The sequence below is a fragment of the Rhinopithecus bieti genome, unplaced genomic scaffold, assembly GCF_001698545.2.
Source record: "Rhinopithecus bieti isolate Rb0 unplaced genomic scaffold, ASM169854v2 scaffold_763, whole genome shotgun sequence".
In the NCBI taxonomy this organism is placed as follows: domain Eukaryota; kingdom Metazoa; phylum Chordata; class Mammalia; order Primates; family Cercopithecidae; genus Rhinopithecus; species Rhinopithecus bieti.
In genome coordinates this window covers 1,066,475-1,081,653 of record NW_016803270.1, presented here as the reverse complement: position 1 = coordinate 1,081,653, position 15,179 = coordinate 1,066,475, and the positions used below count along the sequence as shown (strand labels likewise).

At 40.3% G+C, this 15,179-nt stretch overlaps 1 long non-coding RNA gene across 1 annotated transcript; it reads right to left on the bottom strand.

The window, feature by feature from the left end:
* Nucleotides 1-1,159: 1,159 nt before the first annotated feature.
* On the bottom strand, nt 1,160-14,188 carry LOC108529249 (uncharacterized). The gene is made up of 3 exons (XR_001885450.1): nt 13,678-14,188; nt 7,195-8,796; nt 1,160-2,028 (listed from the first exon to the last, which is right to left on the bottom strand). It is a non-coding gene; the product is annotated as an uncharacterized LOC108529249 (long non-coding RNA).
* Nucleotides 14,189-15,179: the final 991 nt, after the last annotated feature.

The following is a 15,179-nucleotide window of genomic DNA, read 5'->3' as shown; positions in this document are numbered from 1 at the left end:
CCTTGAAGCTTCCAATCACCTCGTATCATGTCTCTCAACAGACACATGTACACAGCTAACAAAGCATGGTCAATTCCAAGTAGTGACTGAGGTCATCACAGATACAAGAGAAGAGTTATGGCTACGATCTGTTAGAGTGGGAAAAGGCTTCACAGAAGAGCTGGAACCAGGAGCGGAAAGAGCAGGACTTCAACTAGGAAGGAAGGCGAGTATGTATCCAGCCTCAGGGAGGAGGCGACCTACACAGGGACAGTGCACTCAGCTGTGTACTGCACAACTCCACAGGGTGCCATTCCCATGAGCTGTGTGTGAGTTCAGGCCTGGAAAAAGCCAGGCACAGTGTTGGGATGGTAAATAAACCAGAGTCGTCAAATCAAAAACAGAGTTAAAGAAGATTGGCAGCATTAGAAAGATCAATAATTCCGGAATACAACCATTACAGCATTCATTTTTAGGCATATTTGAATGATCCTTACCCCACAGAATCCAACAAGCATGGGAAAGAGCAGGCGTTCTATGTTTCCCAACTGCCCTGTTAACTAATTATCAAATATTAGCTCATCCAAGCTCCAGTGGCAGAGGAGCCATAACATTTTTTATGAGAAGCTTTTCTTTCATCCGTTAAGGTGAGACAGATGAATCCTCTAGTTCTTGTTCCAAGAAAGCACTTTAACTGCTGAGACTAGACTTGGTTTCATCAATAAATGAGCTGTTAAAATTGATTTCTCCTCATTGACAGGCACTTCATTCACAAATATACTCTGCCACATGGAGACCATCTTAGCCCACAATCTGGATTGTTCCAAACGGAGCTCTTTCATTGCAAGCATGCCTTTCAGAACGCTTATTGGTGTTGTCACTGTGTAAAATCCTATTTTTCCACATATTCACAGTACCTCCAACTTGAATGTCAGTCAGGATTTCAGGGCTTTTTCATCTTCAGAAACAATACTTTTGTATATAGAAAGCATTTTATTCCTGCCACGCCCCCCCAGTGAGCTATTTGGAGAGGATAAATACTACTTAAGGAAAGCTGGCTTGCAATTGCCTTCTCTGAGTCTCACAGTAAAATTATTCCACGTGGTACATGGTCAAGGGAACATTTACTATATCACTGCCATTTTCAGAGAAATTAAAACAACAACAACAACAACAAAACTCAACCAGAATACTGTTGGTCATATTTTTGGAAATCAGGAAATTGTACAAAAACATTGCTTTAGAAAAATATGTTGTGTGGTGAATTATATCTTCCTTGTTTGACAGACAAGCTATAACAAAAAATTAACAAGCTAGCATGGGGCTGGGAGACCTCTAGAGTGGGAGATGCCTTGTGGACAGTGCTCCTATGTCTCCATTTTTTCCTATTTATTTTGTTTCATTCAGAGATTCAGAGAGGGAATATGTAACAATGCACAAATTCAGTGGCGAGCACATTTAAAAAGATATCTGGGATCAATGCATTTTGAAATAAATATATTTGTGAATAGTGTTCTGAAACTCCCTGACAAGAATGACTTAAATTACTCAGTCAAGATCGTTAAAGCTTTTCCATGAGGGCAGGACCCCAGACTCTGCAAACTCTCTCCTGCCATAGCAAACAGTTCGAGCTGATGGTTCCCCTGACAGTCAGAGGTGGTCACTCCCTTTGCTCTACTTCCACACGTAGAAAGCGTTCCCTATTTGTCTGTGGCAAGTTCCATATGTTTCTTGTGGCATCTGCTAGCATTTCCACTTAAAATAAAAAAGATTGTTTTAATTTCCAGCCATATCTGTTCCCATTTGGGGATGTAAGCCATTTTGCAATGCTTTGTCCTTGAAGATTGTGATTTGTTTTGGTTCTCTGTGCAATATCTTGTGTTTTTCTTTAATGCCTTTTTTGAAGAAATATTTGAAAACAATCAGGGGAGGAGGAGCAGCTGCAGCTCAAACACTGCGGTAGATGTTAGACAATGCAAGGCGCTTTTATTCTTCACCTTTTGCTTTCTGTCAACCTTTGCAATAAGGAAGGAAGGGCAGCTTTTGTTCCTTAGACAATCAGAAGAAAAGAAAAAATGGATTATTCCTTGCAGATTATGGGTGGTCAGCAATTATGTAGAAATGGGACAAACATTCAGACGGGCCAAACTATTCTATCAGCGCAGCTGCACAATGACAACCATGTGCTCTGGCCTGAGGGGTTAACTATTACATTGAAACTGATTAGCATAGTTTATCTTCCTGGAAAACAACTCCATTTAGACTGATCAAGACCAGCATTAGGTGAATACCAATAGGTTAAGATTTTGCTTTACATCCCTCCAACTGCTTTTAGAACAATATCCTGGTTAAAACAATTAACGATTCAATCAGACCTAAATTCACATAGTAACTTTATGCAAGTGTCTTAATAGAATGAGTTCTAGGTGGCTGTAAGGAATCAGAAAAAGTTACAAGGCAGGAAACTGTCCATGGAAGGTTTCCATCTCCCTGCTGCACCATGGTAGAGACACAGAGTCCTTGGTACATTAGACTAATGGTTCTCAATGGATGCGGGAAATTAACAGTTATCTAGACAGCTTTTTCAGATAACTACCAGGCCCTTGTACTTGCTGTCTTCAATGCCAATATGTCTTTTTGTATGATGAAGCTAATATGTATGTGTGTGTCCAGACCAGCTTTATTTTTTTCTCCAGAATTACAGAATACATGGGTGGGCCCCCCCAAGAAGCAGCTTCTTTTCTCATCGATTGATTAACTGACTCATCCATTCATTCCATGATATACCTTCAGACATTGTTTTAGGTTTTGGGATATAGTGGTAAGCAAGATAGACAAAGGCACTAAATAAATGACATGTATGTAGGTTTATCTTGAACCTAAGCTAGGACATCAAGAAGAATGGCAACAATCTCTAAAATAATCAGTGTCATATGGAAATGGTAAAATGATGATCATGTTTGTCATTAATAATAACACCTTATGCTTGGGTAGCAATTTAATGTTTATAAGATTTCAATTGTTTTGAACTATGATCATGGTGTAGGCCGCCTGCCTACATTATGTGCGCGAGCATATAATGACTCACATGGCTAGTTCTTATATGTGTTTATGTGTGATATTCCTGTGGAAATTACCAATCTCATGAAGGCAGGTACTGTGCCCTTCATTTTTTCATCTCTCCTAGTGATGTTCTCAGTTCAAAGCAGGTACTAAAATACTGCCCCTGGATATTGTTTGGATATTTGTTCCCTCCAAATCACATGTTGAAATTTGACCCCTAGTGTTGGAAGTGGGGCCTGGTGGGAGGTGTTTGTGTCATGGGGGTGGGTCACTCATGAATGGCTTGTTGCCATCTCTGCTTTATGAGTTCCCATAAGAATGTTAAAAGGGCCTGGCACCTCCTCCTTTTCTTTTCTCCTCTCTTGCTGTGTGACACCTGCTCCCCCTTCACCTTCCACCATGATTAGAATATCCCTGAGGCCCTCACCAGTAGCAGATGCTGGCACCATGCTTCTTGTACAGCCTGCAGAACTGTGAGCCAAACAAACCTCTTTTCTTTATAAGTTACCCAGCCTGAGATACTCTTTTACAGCAAGCTTATCTCACCCACAGCCACAGGCGGCCCAGAATGGCTTTGAATATGGCCCAACACAAATTTGTAAATTTTCTTAAAACATTATGAGACTTTTTTGTGATTTTGTTTTAAGCTCATCAGCTGTCATTAATTTTAGTGTATTTTATGTATGGCCAAAGACAATTGTTCTTCCAGTGTAGCCCAGGGAAACCAAAAGATTGAATACCCCTGTTTTATATCAACACAAAACAGACTAAGACAGTCCCCATTTATATAGGCCTTGATAGTTTTCAAATACTTTTACAGACTATTTTATTTTATATCTTGTTTGTGGATTTTAATTTTTTTCTTCTTTTTTATTTTGTCTTTTCACTTTTTTGTTTATGAATTTTAAAGATGAGAAATGAGAAGCCCAAAGAAGATACATTATTTATTTACTTAAGATCACATAATTAGCTAGGAACAAAGCCCTATCTCTTTTTTATTTTGTTTATTTATTTTTGGTCTAATGTTTATTTTCATTGTTGTACATGTATATCAGATTTTTCAGGCATATGATATGTCAGATATATATAAAATATCTACTTATATACTGTGAGGAATAAACTCATTTTGGGGAATTAGGCATGAAAACAGAGAAAATGAGTTGGCTTGATGCATATATCAAGCTGCTTCTCATTGGGCAACCAAGATGGTTGACAATTACGGGAGAAGTGGCAGAGATCTGACTGCACAAGAGCTGCAAACACAATGCACTCAGGGCATCCTTAGAATAAGTCATAGGCACATGGAATTTAAATGACGAGCAAGTTCTACCATCAAAGAATGCATTTCAGGGTGTGGCAGCAAATGGTGCTGTGGAAAATAACAGAGCCCAGGTGAAGAAGCTACCCCAACCTGCAATCCAGCCATGCTCCTTATGCCTTCTCTGGCTTTTCCAAAAATGAAATGTCAATACCACTCTAGGGTTTTCATCTTAATTCATGCTAGAAGCCCTCAAGGCTTGTCATAGAATATGTCAGTGTATCTGCAGAACATGTAGTCTGGGTCTGATCATCAAGCAAGAGGTGTAAAAACAGTTTAAGCTTCTACCAACTCAAGAACTCGCGATGGAAGATAGAACACAAACTGATTATGTTTCTACCATTTCTGAACAACCCAAAGTTCCAACTAGACTCAGCCTTATTTGTTGGCAAATGCACACATAGGAAATTACTCTGGGATTCATGTCTTGCTTTTCTACAATTTGACAGCAAGCATCAAACAGCAGCAACATCAGCCATGGGACATAACTTTTAAGCCAATTTCAGCTATGCCCTATAAAGTTTTCTTTTTCTTTCAAATCCACAAGGTCACAAAGACCTTTTCAACTTCAATCGCATAGCTTAAATGTACAAATTAAAATTCCATTTCCTACATCCCTTCCATTCATAAGAAGCAATGAACGTAGAGTATCTAATATACTCTATGATCCTGGCAAGGGTATTACTCTTCATATGCCTCAATGGGCTATGCCAAAATATCTCTTTCATTTATTAAAGCCATTTGTGATTGCCACTGACTTTGAGCTGAATGGCATCCCAAGGCCAAATTTGTTTATTCATCCACTTGTTTTTAAAAATGAAAATCACTAGAGGAACCATTGATTGATTAACCTGTAGCAGTTCCTTACATTAAGCATCTTTGTCTGTGTGTTGAAATAAACTATACAGTAAGCCTCTGTAGAATACACAAAGCTGTGCCAACAGTCACAGGGACATGATTCTATGGTTTCAGCCTTCTGTTCAGATACCCAGGGTTTGACTGCCTATGGCCATGCAGCCTCAGAAATCATTCGATACTATCAAGCTGGGCTGCCTTGGAAGGAATAGGAACCCACCTGCCCATCCTCCCTGAGCTGCTTGTCTTTTTGCAGGCTAGGACACAGAGGAGGCATCTAGAGTGAGATGGAGGCCCAGGGAAGGAGATTCATGGTTTTACTGTGCTGGAGGCAAGAAAATGTATACTGATTTTTCTATTTTGCAGGTCCTTTCTCTCTCTCTCTGTCTCTCTCTCTCTCTCTCTCTCTCACACACACACACACACACACACACACATACACACATTTGGCAGGCCCTTTCAGTATTTGTGGTATATGTAGACTTTATATTACTAGGTCGTTTAATTTCATTCTTGTACTATGGCATTCTCAAATTTCATAATTAATCAGTCCAAGTAGTTTGAGAAACAATTATTCATATAGATGTATCTGTTATTATTTTTTTTTTTTTTTTTTTATTTTATTTTAGGACAGGGTCTCTCTTCACTGCCTGGGCTGGTGTGCCATGGCACAATCTCGGCTCACTACAACCTCTGCCTCCCAAGTTCAAGTGATTTTCGTGCCTCAGCCTCCAACGTAGCTGGGACTACAGGAACGTGCCACTACTCACAACTAATTTTTGTATTTTTAGTAGAGACAGGGTTTCACCATGTTGGCCAGGCTGGTCTCCAACTCCTGACCTCAGGTGATCCATCCACCTCAGCCTCCCAAAGTGCTGGGATTACAGATGTGAGCCACTGCACCTGGCCCCTTTTACATATATTACCGTACTTATTTCCCATAACAACTGTGTAAAACATGTATTATTATTATTCTACTTTGCTGATGAAGAAACCAAGTCTCAGAAAGTAACTTGGCCAAAGTCATAAAGCTAGTAAGTATAAAGCTGAAAAGACTGAAACCCAAGTCTAGCTTACTCCAGTCTCTTTCTACTCTAACAAATTTCATTCAAATGCGATAGAATTCCTGAGTCATAGAAAACATTTATATACATAGTACAAGAGCAACATCACACCTCTAAGACAGCACCTGCAAGCACAATGTAAAACATCAATAAAGTGGAGACGTGTGTGGTCTTCCAATGTTGTCTTGGATAGTTAGAGGGAAAAAAAATCATGTCATTTTATATTTCCTTAAGCTCCAAATGTCAGGAGATAATAAAAAACACTGTATTTGAGAGATGTGGTCACTCAGAGTCCTCTACTTTACAGTGAGTCCCCAAAAACTTGCCTAAAGTGAAGGCCACTTGATAAGCAGAAATTGCCCAGCTTCTGAGAACCTTCAAAATGGGTCTAATGATAACTTTTGAAAGTATTTTAAATCAAAAATCCTTAAAATATTATTCATATAGGTTGGGTGCATGGGCTCACAATTGTAATCCTAGCACTTTGGGAAGCCAAGGCAGAAGCATTGCTTAAGGCCAGGAGATCAAGATCTGCCTGGGCAACATGTGAGACCCTGTCTCCACAAAAAAAAAAAAAAAAAAAAAAAAATTGTTTAAAATTAACTGGGCATGGTGACATGTGCCTGTGGTCATAGCTACTTGGAAGGCAGGGGCAGGAGGATTGTTTGAGCTCGGGAGTTGAGGTTGCAGTGAGTGAGCTATGAATGTGCCACTATATTCCAGCCTGGGTGATAGAGTGAGACCTTGTCTCTAAAAATGAAAATTAAAAAATATTCAATATATAGGAAATCTACTAGATTTTATGTCTTAAGAAAAGTGATCACGTCTAATTTACCTTTAAATTTTCAGTGTATCTTGGTGTATAGTGGGTGTTTATTAAGTTGAGAGAAGGAATATTAGCCAAGAGAAACTTACCTTTGGAAAATTAATGTGGTATCAGCTGGCTTGACTGGTTCAGCCTCTACTGGAGGCCCACCAGCTAGGTAAATTGAGCACAAAATCACATAGCCCCACTCCACCATGGAAGAGGTTAACATTGTATCCTGGAAAGAGACATGTTTTTTTAAATGCACACTACATACCAAATACTCAGATTTCAAAAAAGTGTAACTGAGTTCATTATACTTGAGGTATCTTCTTGACTCACAATGATTCCTCCTTCTCAGGGAAATGATCAGGAAATGCCGAGATCTTTTCTTTGGAGAAAGCAGGTATGTCCCTATAATACACCCTGTCCCCTTGGCTGGAAATAATTCATGTAAGATTGAGCAATTGGGCAACCAAAACTAAACTGGGTCTATCAGATTCTTCTCTGCAGGAAATCAGAATTTTCAATCAAGTTTCTCATGGGGTAGGGGCTCTTGCAGTTGAATAATATTAGTAGCTATGCTCTAGAAAGATTTATGTTGTCTCATTGCTGAAGTCACTGGAGCTGCCCTTTTTCTTCCCTCTGAAATTCTGTTTGTTCAATTCTTTTTGGATCTTATGATATATCCCACTGTCCTTCCAATAAATTTCAATTCTTGCTTGAGTTACTCAGAGTGAGTTTCCATTACTTGCAACCAAACAAAACTTAAATGATTCAGAAGTACAGATGAATGGCTCTAGGAATTGATGTAGCAAGAACTAAGCAAGTTGAATCGAGAAAGAAGACAAATGTGCAAAGCTGAGCACAGGAAAGAAGAAACATTTTTAAAGTACGACAGAGTAGGAAAAGCATCCCAAAGTGGAGGAGTGACCCAAGTAAAATGTAGAAAATTGGGACTCAGTGGGTCCATCAAGAATGGGGAGCAAAGCTCCCTGGCTGGAGAAACATAGGATCCATGCCAACACTCAGGAGAAGTTTCAATGATGGAGGAGGCTGGCCAGATGTTCGGGTTAAATTTAAGGGTGTCGTTTCAGAGTTTTGGGGTTTCTTTTTTGGCCTGGGGCTTTATGAAGTAACATTCCATTTCTATAGGTGGAGACCACAGTAACTTTGCGCTGCAGTTTCACATCTCAGAACATGGCTGATTTTGCTATATGAAAGGGTATTTCATGTAGAAAGTCTTGAGTAGAACTTTAAGTTCAACAGACTTTTAGGGATGAGTGTTCCCGGTGGTTGTCACTGGGCACCTGAACCCCACCTGCAGCACAGTATGACCCGGTGCTCTGACAAGGTCTTCCATGACATAGCTCCGGATCTCCAGATCCTCTCTGGTGGCTGGGATGAGCCGAGGATTGGGTGGGGCTGTCATGGTCAAACTCAACACCTTCCTCAACAGGAGAAGAAGACTTAAGCCACACACAAGCAAAATTCTGAGAAATGACTCAATTTTTAGTTTTCTTCTGAAAGATGCAGACCAAGCATTTTGTTTGCCCTGGGTGACAGATGGGTCCAGCCCATCTTGGTGTCAGGATGAGGGTGTGACATCATGGTTACAGGAACCCTGACTATTAGCTCATCAGGGATCTCATTTCTTCACATCATCATCCATCCACTGCTGCAGCTTCTGGGTTCAGTTCTAGTGCCATCAGCTGGGAAGGCAGTGACAGGATTTTATTAACTGTACTGTTAAACTTAGTGGAAGCAAAGTTGGAAATATTTCACATAAGAAAGTCTTAGTTCCAAGACCCAATTTTCACGAACCAAATTAGTAAATATCACAAGCCCCACAAATTAGAATCCAGCATAGTTTTTATGCCATTTCCAATCACATCTTTTATTCCATAAAGTCTTCCAATGCATCCTTTGAATCCTCCCAGTAAACTTTCTTAAACTAAGGGGCTTGAGGTCAGAAGGTAATTTCAATTGTGGTGGCTGCATTTGGCCAGCTGGATTTTATGAAATTAAAAGTTGGGATTTTATGAAATTAAAAGTTGAGACTGATATAAAATATTGCACTCCACGTTAAAAGCACTTAAATAAAAGGATAATGCATATTTTTAAGGTGATAAACAACCATTTATTCCAGTGGGTTTCTAGGAATGTAACTTTCACCAAAGACTAAAATTTTGTTTTATAAATTTAAGGGCTAAATAAAACATATACTCCAAACTCCAGTCCAGTCTCCATTCTGGCCTGAAAGGATTTAACTAACACCTTTTTAATTGCATAACTTTATATTTTTTCTTTTTGTTAGAGGCAGAAGTGGAGCACAGAAGCAGCCCCGGAAAGTCTACTCTCCTGATATTTACAAAATTTCTGACAGTCTCCCAAGAGGGCATCAGGTAAGTTCTATGAAATGTCCAGTGTACTGTGGGATACTTATCCTCACCCAAAACTTACTTTTTTAAAAAGGTTTATCTATTCCTAGTCTCAAGTTTCACAATGGATTTTTCCAATGACTGCAGAAATGTAGCAATAATCTTTGCCTAAACCTCTGAAGAAAATATTAAGCATCTAAAGCAGAATCATGAATAATAACAGCTCTTACACAACCGGTACATCTTAATAACACATCTTCCTTGCCGCCAGCTTTCCAAAACCATTCGTATTTGGAGTTTGTCTTTTGATATTACTGCTTTGAGAACCAAAATTTCTCTGAGCTCCCCTTGTAAGATTAATTAAAATATACATATCATCAAAGCACAGATAGGACTAGAGTTTCTTTAATATAAATGCTTGTCATGGCAACATTTTCTATAATGTAACTGTGACACCTTGCTTTATTTCTTTAAATATTAAGCAAACAAATAAGGGAAGCAAGCAGACTCGTACTGAAGAAAAGAAATGGTACCAGCTCCATTTTTTATGGCTAAGATATTAAGTGACCGCTCTGTGGTGATCTAAAAATGGCACTAAATAGAAAAGACAATGGCCAGGCACAGTAGCTCATGCCTGTAATCCAACACTGTGGGAGGCCATGATGGACGGATCGCTTGAGCCCAGGAGTTCAAGACCAGCCTGGGCAAATGGTGAAACCGCATCTCTACTAAAAATACAAAAAATTAGCCAGGCATGGTAGTGCACACCTGTAGTTCCAGCTACTGGAGAGGTTGAGGTGAGAGGATGGCTTGAGCCCAGGAGGCTGCAGTGAGCTGAGTTCGTACCACTGCACTCCAACTGGGGTGACAGAGTGAGACTCTGTCTTTAAAAAAAGAACAAAAAAAAAAAAAGACATGACAAGACTGGCATTAGTAAACCAGGCACACCAGTAATAATCAATACAGAAAGAGGTACTTTCTGAAGACCATGATTGCCAAATCATTGCGGGCAAGACAAAGTTAATACTTTGAATAGCTTACCTGGGGAGTAGAAACTGACATGGGCAACGTTAATTATTAAATACATGACATATAATAAGTTATTTCTGAAGATGAAGTTATTTCTTTAGATTAGGATAGTTGGAAAAGGCTTAGACAAGGAAAGAATGAGATATTCAAATTTAAACATTATATGGAAAGTCAAAGAGAAATAGAGAAGTCATTCAAGAAAAATGCAAGACCCATTTATCAGAGAGTGAATAAATAAACCATATAGATTCAACTGTTTACTTAACAATTTTGTATATATATATTTTCTTTTATTTTATAATTTTTATTTAAGACAAGTCTCACTTTGTCACCCAGGCTGGAGTGCAGTGGCGCAACCATAGCTCACTGTAGCCTTGACCTTCCAGGCTCAAGCAGCTCTCCCACCACAGCCTCCTGAATAACTGAAACTACAGGTACATGCCACCTCACCCAGCTAATTTTGAAAAAATTTTTGTAGAGACAAGGTCTCACTATGTTGCCCAAGCTGGTCTTGAATTCCTGGGCTCAAACGACCCTCCTGCCTTGGGCTCCCAAAGTGCTGGGATTACAGGCATGAGCCGTCACACTCAGCCTTCAACAATTATATAAATGTCAGTTTCCTTCCAGTAGTGAGCTAAGTGTGCAAAAATGAGGGCAGTCCTAGACCTCAAGTAGCTTTCAATCCAATGGCAGGAAACACGCACACACAGAAAAAAAACAATACAACAGAAAACAGAGGCACAGCTAGGGCATTAGAGAAGCACAGAGGAGTAGAAGAGTAAGTAATGTTATTTTAGGCAGAGGGGGCCACATTGAAAAGGTATAGAGGTGTTAGAAAGCATGGTCCAGTCATGAACTCAAAGTAATGCCATCTTCCTGGTGCGCAGGGCAGATCGAGAGAAATGAGACAACTTCAATCACAAAGGCCTTGTACATCATGCTCAGGATATCAGACTTCACCCAATAGGCTATGACAAAACACAAACAGATTTCGGAAAAGAAAGCGTTTGGTCATACTTCATGTTATACAGATGGCACTGGCAGCAGAATGAAGGCCTCAGGGTGGTTGGTCATTCTAAAGGTAAAGAAACTAGCCAGGAGACCTGAAGAGCAGCCAGGTCTCTACAAGGGTGTTGACAGTGGGGTTGGAGAAGAAAGGACAGACTCAAGATATATTTAATTGGAATAAAAAATGGCCAGACTTTGATGACTCACCTGAGAATATCTGTTGGAGGTTAGGGAAAGGTAGCATTCTAATATGACTGCGAAGTCTGTGGCTTGCATGATACACTAAACCAAATGTGGGAGTAAAGTATGGTGAACAACCAGTTTGAGGAGAAAAATCATGAGTTCAGGCTTGGAAACCCTGGGACAGGAGTGCCTGAGACACCCGAGTGGAGAAGTCTGGTGGAGTTGGAGCATGTAACCGGAATTCAGAGGGGCCTTCTCAGATGGAGATGTAGATTACAGAAATGGGCTCTGGGGCATTACATAGAATTGTTATTATGGTTGAGATCATCCAGGAAATTGAAAGAAAGGATTGCTGAAGACAGGTCTTATCAATATTAATCCTGGAACAGAGGATGCATTACATGAGAAACAAACTAAAAAGAAGCATTAGAGAAGTAGAAAGAAAACCAAGAGAGAACAATATCATGAAATACAGGAGAAGAAAGTTTCTGAAATGACAGGATGGTCAACAGCCTAAAACCCTTTGGAGAAGCCAGGGTCTAAACGTGTGACATCTCAGAAAGCACCTGGTCTCACTCCTCCAATGCATGTATTAGGAAACGAAGACCAAGAGACGTGAAGGCACCTGCCCACAATCACACTGTCAATCAAGAGGGAGCTGACTAGTAGTCAGATGCCCTGACGCCCTGCTGTGCAGCTTCGGCTTTATCCAGCTGCACTTTTGGTTTGATTGAACCCAGACTTCACAGAGGGAAGTAGTGGGAGATAAGCCTTAAAAAGGTAGGTTAGGGCCAGGCAGCAAAATTGCTAAACTAGGGGGCTTAAATGTTATTCTGAGGAATGGGGTACTCACTAAAGAACTTTGAGCAGGAAAGTTATTCTAATCACAGAGACATTTGGGGAAATTTTAGGTGGGAGTTTTCAGGGGTATTGTTAATATTTTGCTAAGATAAGTCACAAATTAAGCAATTGTGAGAACCCCTCCCCCAAATAATTGTGAATTGTAGTGAATAAAACTCCTTAATTATATTATAAATTAATAAACAATAAATAAGAAAAAAACTAAATTAAAAATGAAGTCATCTATTGCTTAGGTGCATGAGACTATCTTAAAATGATCTAGAAATAAAAGGAAAAGTCCTGTGAGATTTGGAACCATCCTAGGTATCATGTCCAGCTCTGGGGAGGGGGTGGGGGTGGACCTGAGTACACTGCAGCCTCATGTATCCATGCTTTCATAACTCTATTAGGACCAATGATTAAGGCCATATGAGGATGTATTATTTTATGTGATTTATCCTTCTTCTTTTTCCCCTGTACATATGCATTTGTTAAAAAGGTGACTAAAAAATGATCCCTGTACTTTTGGAAGAATGCCTTGGGAGAGATGCCCATGCCAGGGACCAGCTTTCTCTAACTGAGTTGCCAATCCTATTGCCAAAGGCTTTCGAACCAGAGTGACTCTATCTTGACCAGGGTGCTAAATGAGGCTGAGACCTATTGAGGTGCATTCCGAGGAGGTTAGGCATTCTATGTCATGGGAAGAGACAGAAGGTCGGCACAAGATACAGGTCACGAAGACCTTGCTGTAAAACAGGTTGCAATAAAGAAGTTGGTCAAAATCCACCAAAAACAAGATGGCGATGAAAGTGACCTCGGGTCATCCTCATTGCTCATTATATGCTAATTATAATGTATTAGCTGCTAAAAGACACTCCCACCAGCACCATGACAGTTTACAAATGCCATAGCAACATCAGCAAGTTACCCTATATGGTCTGAAAACCGGAGGATCCCTCAGTTTCAAGGAAATCCCTACCCCTTCCTCAGAAATCTCATGAATGACCCACCCCTTGTTTAGCATATAATCAAGAAATAACCATAAAAATAGGCAACCAGTAGCCCTCAGGGCTGCTCTGTTTATGGAGTAGCCATTCTTTTGTTTCTTTACTTCTCTAACAAACTTGCTTTCACTTTATTCTATAGACTCACCCCAAATTTTTCTTGCACAAGGTCCAAGAACCCTTTCTTGGGGTCTGGATCAGGATCCCTTTCCGGTAACACTATGACCTGGCTGCACACGGTTCCCCTGAAGCCACAGGTTGAGCTATGGCAGGACCCAAAGACACAGGGGCTCCAGCAACTTCATCCTCTCTCTCTCCCCTCGGAGTTTCATGACTTTGAGGTTCTCAGACGCCTAGATAATGGTTTGCTTCATAGGTGGCAGTACACCGGTAGGTAGAAATTGACCTGACCCCACTGAAACCCCAAGGTCCCATGATCCCTGAAGTCTGATTCGGTGGTTCATTGCAAAGACTAACATCAAGCAAGGGAACACAGAAAAATGTCACAAACAGTGCTTGAAATTGATTTGAGGGTCAGAGCAACCTGAACTTCTGACCCTGACTTTTAACCTCCTCACTTCTTGCTCTCCATCTCTGCTGTTACGATGATAGTGCACACTCTGTGCAGAAAAGATGACTCCACTTTATATGTACCCAGGCAGAATACTACAGTGGGACTGTTGCTGGGCAACCACAGCTAGAACACTTTGTTTGGGGATCATTTTGAGAATGATTACACTTGCAGGATTGGGTTGGGTTGGTTGGGTTTTTTTTTTTTTTTTTTTTTTTCTTTCTTTCTTTCCTGTGGTACCTATTCCTGGATGTTGTAAATATTCATCTGAGTTTTGCATAGATGAGGAGAAGACATTATTTAAATGAGTTTGGGAGGGTAATTTGCTCGGGTGCATCACTACCCTCTTTTACGTTTTGCAGGCAGTCTGCTGCAGAAGGAGAGAAAGCGCTTTTGTGACCATTATTGACTTAGATGACAATGCTATGCTCACTTGTTTCAGTTACATAGAACAATGGGAGCAGAAAAAAGACAATTTAGCAAAGGCGTTTAGCAAATTATTAGTGGATGGGGAAGATACAAAAGCCCCAGCTAAGTCATCAGGCACATTGCCTTGTAACGTGGCTGCAGTTACTCTCCTGGTCCCCTCTAAACCCCATTCAGAGAGGAACGCTTCCTCTTCCTCTTGTTAAGTGACATCAGCACATTGAAATACAGCTCTTGGCTAAACTCCGGAGAGCTGACTTTGAAAGGTAATGGGAGAAAACATTTCCTTTCAAAGGGAATCTGGCAGCCTTTGAGCCTTTGAAACGCACCCATTTCAGATGAGTCTGAGTTGGACAGAAATTGCAAATACTTCAAAAATCATCGGTGTCAATATTTCCCCCACCCCTGGAATATTAATATGTACACACACCCACGCACTCCCCTGGAGATGTGTTTATTTCACAATTCACAAATGGTGATGAGACCTTTCTGAATTTTTTTCTTAAGGACTTGGGAAGCCAGCATGAAAATTGTGATTCTTCCAAATGCTTTCCCATATGCCTTAAATGCCCCATTAAAGTTAATTTTCTCAGTCCACACACATTCTCTGTGTCCTGGTGACCACCTCCCTGCCTCCCATAAGAGACGCTTTT